Genomic DNA, 12,952 nt, shown 5'->3' with positions numbered 1-12,952 from the left:
TATATTTATACCTATGAATGTATATAAATATATATATGTATGTATATATATATATATAAGTAAATTTAGAAAATGCTAAAATAATTTTATCATAAAAACAGTTAAGCACTGGTTTCTTCTTTCCACGCGACCTTAAAGTTAACTCAGCCGCTCACATTGAGGTCCTGGATATAACTATTAAGTCCTGGTTAGACAGTGTATGCAATGGGAGGCCATATGCGTTTCAGTAAGACTATGCACTATCACACATGGCTCTAGTAGCACAGGAATGGATGGCTGAAATTTTTCATGATCACATAACCCCTAACATTTGTCCCTCTTAGTTCCACAGATCTCAATCCACTGGACTATTGAAAGTTGAGCGTTGTTCAGAGAGAGGTCAATGGGTACACCCAGAACACCGAAGATTTTTTAACGCCGCCATAGTCAGAGTGTTGTCCAAAATGAACCAAAGTCACTTGATTCGAGCATGTAGATGATTTAGATCTCATATAGAAGCAGTTGCTGAAGATGAAGGTGGCTTTATTGACTTTTTCATCTCTAAGCATGGAAAACAATTAAATATTGGAAATAAATGATCAAAAGTTTTTAAAAAGTATATCTGAATAGTATTCAAATATAAGGGGCATTTTCGTTGTTTCTGCCTGTCTCTGTCTCTCTTATTTTTACTCTAGTGGGCTCGAGGTCGTTGTGATTTCCTGCCAGAGAAGAAGAAGAAGAAGAAGAAGAAGAAGAAGAAGAAGAGGAAAAAAAAGAAATGGTAAACAAAAGCACTCCACACGTCACCGAGAATGCGAAAGGAAGCATAAAATAGTATATCTTGAGACGCAGACAGAATTATTCAAATTGACCATTTATTGCTGTTAGGGATATGTGGTAAAGTAAATTGTCATAAATTGACGTATCAATGAGGAAAGATGAAAATCTATATGAATAAGAAATAGAGAAATAATTCTCTAAATATATATGTAAATCTGGAAGCGGGGGCAACATGAATGCTGGACGTTAAATATAGAAGCACACTCTGTGCTAATCGACGCTTTCTGAACGCATAAAACAGTGCTGTGTAATAGACAAATTATTAATAGAAAAATTATTAATTGGTTCCACATCGGTTAAATAGGGGTATCTGGTACGAAATGCATATTACATAGAATACGCTCAATGTAATAGGGATTATAAAACCAAATCAAGACACCATGAGAGTGACAGCAACGGAAACGATAATCATGATGATGGTGGTGGTGCTGGTGGTGGGGGTGGTGTTGGGGGTGATGTTGCTGTTGTTGTTGGTGGTGGTGGTAGTGGTTGTGGTGATGGTATTGATGTTGCTGGTATTGTTGTTGTTGGTGGTGGTTATGGTGTTGTTGCTGTTGTTGTTGTTGATGTTGGTGGTGGTAGTTGTGTTGTTGTTGTTGTTGTCGTGGGTGGTGATAGTGGTGGTGGTAGTAGTGGTGATGGTGTTGGTGCTGTTGATGATTTTTTTTCCATTTGTTACATGGGCAATAGATGAGGAGAGCGTTGCACGGGCAATTTCGAAATTTTGCGGGGATTTACATAAAATGATGATAAAAAGACAGAGAATAAAATAAAAAAGGAAATAGAGTACGCAAAATATGCGAATTCATGGCTATTGCAGGTCTCCTAGTTCAAGAGAACCTCCAAAATAGGCTGATAAAGGAACCCGACAAATCCTGAAGCACCCTAACTACCAGCAAGCCAAGCCTGCGTTCGACTGTATTCTTTTAATCTGCAAGCATATATTTACAGAAAGTTCATTCACCCTTGCCAGTTTTGCTACAGTTACTTCCCTTTTTACCAGTTCACTGGGAGAAAATATTTCTCTCTCGACCCTCACTCTCCTTTCCGTATGAAACTGGAAAACGTCGATGGAGTATTAACTGACAATGAAAACGTAGGTCCTTAACCATTTTAGCTTTGAAAGGCATACGATCGCTTTTCGCATGAGCAAAATTTTCGATAAACACTGCGTGCTCTGTCTTGTCAAAGATGGGATGTGGGACCATTTTCACGATGAATTCCAACATGTGGTAGCAATTGTTTCATTTAACCTTATAGGACACTACCCGTGTGCATGCAATATATTTTCGTTGTTTGGCATACAGTTGAAGTAATCCTGCAAGGTGCTAATTCCTAGCCTGCATACTGCATCCTAAGTAGTGCATCTCAGCAGCACTGCCACGCCTGAGATTTCTCTATCTTGTCCGTAGTGATCCCCAGCCTGAAAGTCCTCGGAACACAGAGACTCATTCTCTTCGACGCTTTGATTTTCAGTCCTTTGTAGTTTCAACCAAGCTACACAAAGTCTCATTACCTCATGGCATAGGATTAATTAATTTCACCTATGAAATTATTTCATCGTACATTATTTTATCGATCATGAGAGGAAGAGAGGCAAAGCTGGCCTCCATGCCATTTGAAAGCAGAACATAACAGCTTTTAAGTATATACTTTTAGATTATAAATCACACCTACAAACAACAAATGCCGAACTCCTTGCGGATAATACAAAAATGAAATACAATAGGGTAAGGAGGTAAACTTAGAAGAAGGATTCTAGAGAAATTAAGTAATGCAACACATAATACAAAGAGGAAAGATGAAAATCTGGTATAGCAAAAGGAAATACAGATTAATTTTGGATGAGACCTACTCTTCTTTCAAATCGCATCAAGGAAAATCTTTGTAAATATTCCATGAAAACTTGATAGATATGTTAGCCAAATGCTTGGCAAATTACCATTTCCTGTTAGATTGATAAATGAAATGCGTCTGTAATTTCTACTTCGGTTTTATCTGATCACTTCTGATTACAAATATTTCTACGTTCAATTTAAAACGTTCTATATCATTATTGTACTTCCGACGAATGTGTGGCCTTGTGCCAATACAAACCACCATCATAATAATCATTGTTTATTTTTGTTGTTGTTATGGGGATATTGATTTTGTTGCTTGCGATGTCCGCCGTTTCTTTCATTCTTGTTGAAGCATTTAGTTTCTAGTATTGCCATTCAATGAAGCCTGGAGGTCGAAATTCACTTGTGTCACATTCCTGTCAATTACGTTTGCTTAATTCTCCGACAACTTTTGACTGTCTACTTTACTGATTAAGAGATTTTCAAATTAGACCTGACAACACACGCTGCAGTTATTCATACAATCATGCATACGTACATACATACACACACACACACACACATACATACATACATATATATATATATATACACACGTACATACGTACGTACATGCATGCATACATACCTACATAGACATACAGGTATATGCAATCATATATGAATACACACTCACACACACACATATTCATACTTATAACTTCACACTGTGTGTGTATATGTATATATATATATATATATATATATATATATATATATATATATATATATATACATATAGAGATTAGTTTAAGTATTCACAAAATCGAGGTATATCAACAAGTAGGACGGTAGGACTGGGTGGGTAACGTCATCTTCAGTTCATAGTAAGGTAAAACAAAGATTGGGGGTATCATATGTTGGCTCTATACTGCAAATATATATATATATATTTAGATACATACCTACATAGGTATGATATCCAATACAAAACAAAAATCTAACACAGGATCAGTTCCAGATGCGGCATAAAAGTACACCATTGGTGTTTGAAATTTGTTATAGCTCTTTCGGTGGCGTTTTATTACTGCATTCATAGATTACATCGTAGCATACACACACATTACTCAGATAGCCAACTGGAAGCCGTCTTTCCTCGGGCTAAATACCAATAGCAAAATCCCCTTTCCTGGGACTTCCACATTAAACTTGCAATAAACCATCACTATATCGTGATGTTACTGTATAAGTTTCTCTGAGAGATTTAGAAATGCAATATTTCTAATTTTGTAGATCAGTGAATGATTTCACTTGAAATTCCAAATGTTTTCAAAGGTGAATAAGCATCGACGGGTAGCAAGCCAAGCTACTCCAAATTGATGAAGAGCGATGACTCTGAAACTAGTGTCGTGGGGTGGATGCTAGCTTTGCTGGAAATGGTGTTTCCTGAGGCGAAATAGCAGTAGCATTCTTCCCCTTTCTGGGACTGCCACATTAAGTTGGCAACAAAATATCACTATATATATATATATAAACATATAAAACTGAGAATGTGTGTCTGTCTGTCTGTGTGTTTCCCTAAAACTTGAGAACTACACAACCAATTTCATTGAAATTTTACACATGCCTTACTTAGGGTCCGGGGAGTGTCATCGGCAAAAAAATTTAACTTTTTGCCAAGGGCGAGCCCACAGCAATATCATATCTTCTCCACTACGATTCCCTAAAACTTGAGAACTACACAACCAATTTCATTCAAATTTTACACATGCTTTACTTAGGGTCCATGTAGTTTCTTGGGCAAAAGAAAATGTTCAACTTCACTTTAACAATAAAAATTAGAGATAATAATAACAATTGAATTATATGTAGTAAGTAGTAATTAAAGCCAAAATAAAGTATAATATAATAATTAAATCGTAACATAACAAATGTAAAAATAGCAATTGGTATAAAATTGCATCAATGATTTGAACTTGAATAAGTGGTTTCACATGAATGGGAATAAATTAAAAATAAAATTAGTGTGCAGAAATGGAATAGTCCAGATGGATAATAAAAAATTAAATTAAAGAAAAGACTATTGTCTATAAAGTATACAATGTAGAGAAAAAACAAGATTTAAACACCTGGAGGAAAGCACCTTCGAAAAGTGTCTTGGTGCGACTATGAAAGATATCTAACCAGAGGCGGTAAATTCGCCACAATAGAAGCAAGGTTCGAGTCAACGGAGCGTGCAAGGGAGTACTCGACTCGAACTTGCAAAGTGGAAATATTTTATTTTTACCTTTATATCTGGGACGTAGGACGTGCCGGATAAAAATTTAAAATCCCCCCCCCCCACCCGAAGTAGAGGTAGGCTGGATTGTAGCCACACTTCTATACAAGAGGGAGGAAAAGATACAATTGCAGTCTGTTATATATTTTGAGTATTATTATCACTAGCGATATCAAGATATAACTTTGTATTTTGTATTTTATGTGTAGATGTATATACATAGATGTACATGTAATATGTACACATATATATACACATATATACATGCACTAGCACTATGACCCGGCAACGACGGGTCATAATGCTAGTATATAGATATATATATTGAGGGTGCGTAAGGCATATGAGGATATACCATTTGGGGTCATTGCTGCATATTTTGCTAAATCTGTATAATCTTTTTGCAGAAAATGACAATCGCAGACCCTCAGCTTTCTCAAGAAATGAAGAGGCATGGTGTTATTGTGGTTATAAATGCTAAGCTTACCGATTTAGAAATATCTCAAGCTTGAAAAGTTGCCAGATGTTTCGTCTACAAAGTTCGTACGGAGTATCAAATCATAGCAATGCATTCTAAACTCTGAAATCAGCAGAACACCTGAATTCATCCAGTAGGTTCAACAGACCATTGATTACAATCACAGAAAGTTCATGAGGTCAATTGAAAATGATCTCCTGTCATTAATTCCTTTCTACAATAGTAAATAATAGATAAAGACAATAGATATTTTATTTTGTCTTGAGCACAAAAATGCGCCATTGTGTCGAATGGCATTGATAGATTGGATACCATTTTACCTAATATAAAATGTGCCTTAAACGTTGTACTGCCGTGATTAACGGATTATACGGCTGTCCAACGATTGGAATATTTTTATGGAAGTCTCCAACACACCAAAATCATGCTGATTTAGCGGCTGTGAGATGGGGTGGTTGCTCGATGCGGGCTGAGCTTTGCGATAGGTTGCGAGTTACATGAATGACCACCTCCAAGTTTTGAGCAAGCTTATAAAGTTTTTCTGATGAATCGAGAAGTCTTTATCTGATTGACGGTGATTGAAGGCATCACCAATTAGAATTTCTCGCTAACGGTCTGCCGTGAGGGCTTGGATTTTACACTTCTTGGCCACCACCTGAAGGCTTGATATAAATTATTCTATAGACTCGTTTTCTTTTTGTTTTCGAGTTCGAAGCTTATGGTGAATCATGTTTGCACATTTTTCATGGACTTGGAGTCCAGGTGTTCTATTGCTGCCTTGAAATTTCAGATTCTTCGAAGATGGGTTAAGTCGCTGATACGCAGAAGACTAAGAGTACCTCCAGTTTAGATTCATCTGGGACTGTTACTGTTGCTATGTACGGTACCCTCATGAACACCATAAATCTAACACTTATTTCCCTACAACTAGATAAAGGACAATGATTAACAGCCCTTCCCATGACACTATCAGTCATGAGAGGACTCCTCTGTACAGCTACTAACTCTACCCTTCCCAAGACGAGAAAAGGCTCCGTTTTATTCTAAATGGATCCCAGAATGTCCGAGAGGCTCCTACCAGACCACCCAAATGTGGAAGAGTATATGTACTTGAAACTGATGCTACACACACACACACACACACACACACAAACAAACACACAGCACACACACACACACACCTATATATAAATATATATTTATGCGTATGTGTGTGTATGTAGATGTGTATTCATACATATATAAATATATCCGTCGTAGTATATATATGTTATATCGCACGTTCCGATGTCCTCTACTCAACTTCTCGACGTCTAGACTTCTCCCTCTATGTCTACGTATTGGGCTAGTCCACTTCATCGCCTGGGGGCGTCGACACAACAATATATGAGAAGATGGTTAAGCAATACTATTGCTTACCATCTTCCTATACCGTCTCCGATGAAGGGATATAATAAATATGTTAAAAACATTTGTAACACCTATTTATAAATGTTCTAAAATCTACACAGACTTGTTTTTTATCTCATTAAGAAAAAAAAAATTAAATACACACGCTGATACATGACCTAAGTTGGACCCTTTATTCGCATAATCACCGAATCTGGAATTTAACTATTGGTCTATCCATAGTACTTATTCATCATTACCTGACACCTTTGGGCCTCTCTGACACCATTAGCTCTCATAACTTCTCTCTCTCTCTCTCCCTCTCTCTCCCTCTCAATCTCTCTCTCTCTATATATTTCTCTCTCTAGTTTCAGCTCAGAGCTGCGGCCATGCTGATGCACCGTCGCTTTGCTACACTGTTATTACTAAGAGCCTCCTCTAATATGTGGCACTTGGTGAAGAATGGAGTTTGTTATAGCTACCCTTATTTGCATCTCTTGCCGTGAGGTAGGTTCCTCTGGGACTCTCGACAGGAAGAGGTCCGGCTTTGATATGTATACATTTATGCATATTATGTGCCCATGTTTATGTTTGTGCATGCATTTATGTAGTAATGTGTGTGTTAGAAAACCGCTATTTGTGATGATGTTAACGGCGATGACAGCGCAAACGTCCAGAAGAAACAGAAGATAGAAATATAATTGGAAGAATACAACATATACAAAGTTCCTAATTCCACATTGGATTTGACAAGGAGCTGTTGTTGTTTTGTTTCTCATTTTTAGAGAAGGGGGCTGGCGGCGTTATTTCCTTTCAATTTTATTCATTTCATCAACTTTCTTTATATTATTGTTAACTTCCTGTTTCTCTAAAACTCCAATCACTTTTTTTTTTTTCCTTTTTCCAATATAGAAACCACTTTTAAGTAGAAGCTATAATCTTTTAATGCATAATACTTGAGTAGGGGGTCGTAAAGACTTTGAGCAATATAGAGTCGATTAAACAGTAAGCCATTAGACTTCTCATGGTTGGATATTTACATAAAGTATCGTTCTCTTGAGGCGGTAAATATTTCGTTTTCAAAGCCGGAGGGAATTTCTACTCTGGTTTCCATCATTTGCCTCCAAACAAACCTGTTTCTGAATTATGAAGCGAAATATCACAAGAAATGCTACCAACATATTTGCTATTAATGACGTTTATTGACCGCAGGTGGTTGGGAAATAACAACTTAGACGATGCTGGTGTTCGAACACAGAATATTTGATTAAATCCTCTAATTAACGTAGTTCTATTATTTAATAATTACACAATATGGTTGCAAACGTGCCTAAGCACATACTTAAAATTGATATATCGTCGGTTGCGACGACGAGCGTTCTAATTGATTCCATCGTCGGAACAAACTACTCGCTAAATGAGTGGCTGAGTATTCCATAGACATGCGTATCAGGGAGATCCAGTGGGAAACAGAATGGGACAAGGCTGACCCTTTTGAATTACAGGTACATTTGAATTTTGCCAGCTGATTGAATTGGAGCAAAATGGAATAAAGTGTCATGCCCAAGGACACAACCCACTACCGGGAATAGGAATCATGACTTGTCAATCGTGAGCCATATAGCCTAACTACAAAGCAATGCGCTTTCAAGTACATACCTACATACACACATACACACACAGTCGTAGTCGTTATCATCACCATTTTTTTTCATCATCATCATCATCTTTCGATAGACTTAGACTTATCATCAACGTTGTTACATGGCGTCATGAGTTGTTGTGGACCTTTCAAAATCAGACACTGTTACCCTAATGGCCTACGAACATAATTGGTGATCCAACATTAGGAAACTGGGTCGAAGATGTTTTCTATCAGAACATCTTCAATACTAAACAACGCTCACTCCTACCGCATGATTTCGATTGAATAGACTGTTCGGTGACCCAGGGAATATCGATTTGTTGCACACGCTCTCTACCTGGAATGATATGAGATGGTATTTGTCTTAGACTGAACTGATCGAGATTACGCCCGACTGTGCTTTCCTGACCACGGTCTCGTTCACAAGCATTTATATTTTCGCAAAAATATTTTCTCAAAATCTTAAACTCTGTATTGGGCTGAGTTATGTCGGGAGTGTCATCATTGACAACCTCTTTTACCAGGCTCTTCTTCAACATTATTACAGCTCAATGGTTCACAGAACGGAAAATCGTCCAGTTTTAGTGCCAGTTGCGTCGGACGTCTGTGAGCAAGTGTGGTATGTATGCGTAGAGGTCGGTCAGCAAACCGTTCAAAGGCGGTGATTAATCTCTCATAAAACAACTTGCTGTATCCATACCTCAGCTGCAGTTATCGCCTTTTCGCAATTCTCTATGTATTTAGTCATTAGCCATAGCAGACTATTTGGGTAAACACAGAAGTCCTTTATCCTACTTCGTCTGCCACTTACCATGAAGACTTGAGCAAAGTGCAGCTGAGAAGTTAATCAGAACTTGAGTAAAGTGCGGCTTAGAAGCTACTCAGAACTTGAGCATAATGCAGCTGAGAAACTACTCAGAACTCGAGCAAAGTGCAGCTGAGAAGCTACTCAGAACTCCTTGGACTCGAGCAGTGTGCACTTATTCTGTTCAATCAGAGATCGTTGTGTGTTTGCAACCAGCGCCTATTTACAAGCTATTGTTCCTTTATGGTTTGGGTCACACACTTTAGTACGGACAACACAACCTTTGTGTACTGTAATTGAAGAAATTGTCTCCGTTGCCATAATTTGCGATGTTGTTCGTCATTGTTTCTACAAATTTACACAGAAATCCTCATCTGAAGTAATTCGCTATATCAATAGCTCCTGGCTGAAATCTATTGGCTCTGTTCCATTCTCCCTCTGCAGATCACCCTATCAACAGTTGGTGATAGCACTGCTAACCATCACATTATTTAACTAATGTGTTCATCTGGCATGTTTAAGCTATATGCACCGGGAGCAAGACTTTTAGATTGATTCACAGCAAACAGGACTATTTTTACAGGTAATATGTACTCCAAATGTGTAGATTACATTTTAGAATGAATACATGACTATTTAAACAAGTGAATGCTCTCGCACTAACTATCTATATCAACGAGCGATATTCTATATAGATACATTTTGGATGGTTTGATGATATCAGACCTTATCCATATTAGTGTTTATACTAGTCGAATAAAGTTTACTCTCATCGTCCGAACTCATCTTGAGTTCTTGTATAGTAACAAGTCTAGACATTTTAGGCAGATCACCTTCGTGTTATATGCCCCTGATGGATGAATGGATGAAAGTCACTGGGCTTTGAATTCAGTGCTGCTCTAGCTCAAGAATCTGGCAACAGAACTCTGCACCATGCTACACAAGCAGTAGAACCCAGTCATGACTGTCAAACAATTTCTGCGACCACATCCCCCATAACATCTAGCCACCTAACTCACCAGACTGCAACCCGGTTGATTATTATGTTTGCGTTATAGTTGATAAAGAAACCAACAAAACTGCTTGTAACGCCAAAGATGAACTGAAGGCAAGGATTTTGGCGGCATTCACCAACTTAAACTTGGAGACCGTCCAGGAGAGCTGCAGGAGATTCCGAAGTCGTCTGGAGGCCGTGGTTGAAGCCTATGAAAATTTGATTGAATAAATTTACACATTAGATATTTTTATGTAATTTTTGTTAATATATCTTTTAAATTGAGATGCATGAGTTATTTTTATTTTTATGTAATTTAGACGACAGTTTAATCACCGCATTCTGTATAATAATAATAATAATAATAATAATAATAATAATAATAATAATAATAATAATAATAATAATAGTAATAATAACAACAACAACAACAATAATAAATAAACAACTACGACGATTTGAAGTGGGAAATACGAAGGTTGTGGTCAATGAAGAGAGTGGGATTGATACCAATAACGAGGGCTTCCACACAATTTCCCTCCACAAAATTTACTTACGAGTTATTGCTCGGCTATATTGTAATACACTCGTTCTAGTTACTGCACAGGGGGATTGAACACGCAACCCCGTGCTTGCAAGTCACCGCAGAGGAGAACTGAATACAAAACCAAGTGGTTGCGTAGAAAGCTTCTTAATCTCCAAAATAATTACTGGAAGAAACAAAAATGATAACTGAGATGACGATGATATTGATGATGACGCTGCTGATGTTGGGGATTATTTCGTTCGTATTTTGGATGATCCTGTACTCCTTTGCTGATTATGTTGATGTTTAACAATGATAATGTATTAAAATTTTGTTTGAGCTACCATTAAGATTTTATAATTTTCATTATCCTATCTGATGTGTTCGTTGCTTTCACGAGGTACTTCACCTAGCAAGTCGTAATCTCATTTGTCTGTAGGTTTGTGTGCAGGCGCATATACCGATGTACGACTGTTTATGGATGTTTGCATTGGTTTTGGCATCGCAATTAAATATTATGGGCGCCATATTACCATCATAAGTTGTGTTGCCCTGTATTAATGTCACATCCGTTTTGAGTGCTATAATTTATATGAGTATCACTGCTTGAAAGACAAAAAAAATAATAATAATAAATAAAGACTAAAAAAATCATAAAAGAAAACGAAAAATACAAAACAGAGATTCAAGGTAATTTTCCTCTTTATTTGTTATAATATTTTGCTTTCTGGATTGATTTATTTTTCCTTTTAAATTTTATTTCTTATTCTAAGATTTCCAAAGTCGTTAAGGGCTGTTATTTAATTATACCAAGATTATAAATGTGCTTGTTAAAACTTTAAATCTATATCGGTCCTTCTTTGTGAATGTCATTATCACTTTTGCGATTGGAATTTTCACTGTAATATTCATTTTTAAGTATATTTATGATGAGGCTTTCAGCTTTCAGCTTTCAGCTTAGCTATATTATAAATGTCTTTTATAGTAAAATTTATAGCAGTAACTAACTTATTGCTATAAACCGTGCGCCACCTCCTTCCACCTCCATCCACCTCCATCCACTTCTTACTACGAATTGGTTCTTCTTCTTTCTTCTTCTTTTCCTTTTTCCTTTCCATTTACTTTCCAGTGATTACCTATTCCTCTTCATCGTACTCATACTCGTCAGATTCTTCTTAGCGTTTTGCTCCATCATCTTATTATTATTATTATTATTATTATTATCATTTTATTCGTTGTCTGTTATTGCTTACATTTTCTCCTCCCGTATTCTTCGAAGAACAACTTTTCTAAGTGGACAATAACAACAATGACAACAACAACAACAACAACAACAACAACTACTACTACTACTACTACTACTACTACTACTACTACTACTACTACTGCTGCTGCTGCTGCTGCTGTGCTGCTGCTGCTTCTGCTGCTACTACTACTACTACTACTACTACTACTACTACTACTACTTCTGCTACTACTGCAGCTGCTGCTGCCGCTGCTACTACTGCTAATAATAATAATATTACTATTACTACTGCTGCTGCCCCTGCTGCCACTGCTACTACTACTACTACTACTACTACTACTATACTACTACTACTACTAATAATAATAATAATAATAATACTATTACTATTACTACTGCTGCAGCTACTGCCACTGCTGCTGCCACTGCTGCTACAACTACTACTACTACTATAATAAATAAACAACTAAGACGAATGTAAAGTGGGAAATACGAAGGTTGTGGTCAATGAAGAGAGTGGGCATGATACCATTAGTAATTGGTGCAGTTGGAAGTATCAGTACTCAACTACTAACATGTCTGAAAAAGATTGGGGCAAGTGTCAAGGTAGAGCACTAACAAAAATCAGCATTGCTTGGAACTGCAAGAATTCTTCGCAGAGTTCTTCAAGAATGACCAGTAAGCAAGTGTCACCTTAGTCTGCTGGCTGTGGACAGCTGATACTTGCCATCATACCCAGCAAATTAAGTTATGCGTTTTCATATAATAATAATAATGATAATAATAATATGGGCTACAGCAAATATTCTGCTCAATACCACAGATTTGCTTGTCAGTTGTTTGACCGTAACCAGTTGAGCATGTCCCTTAGTGGCTGACGATATGTGCATCTCTGATCACGAGCAGAAGTAGTGGGGGAGCATCATAGCCATGTGTTGAGAGGGATTCTTTG

This window comes from Octopus sinensis, linkage group LG6 (assembly GCF_006345805.1).
Source record: "Octopus sinensis linkage group LG6, ASM634580v1, whole genome shotgun sequence".
Taxonomy (NCBI): domain Eukaryota; kingdom Metazoa; phylum Mollusca; class Cephalopoda; order Octopoda; family Octopodidae; genus Octopus; species Octopus sinensis.
Note: the sequence above shows the minus strand (reverse complement) of the source record.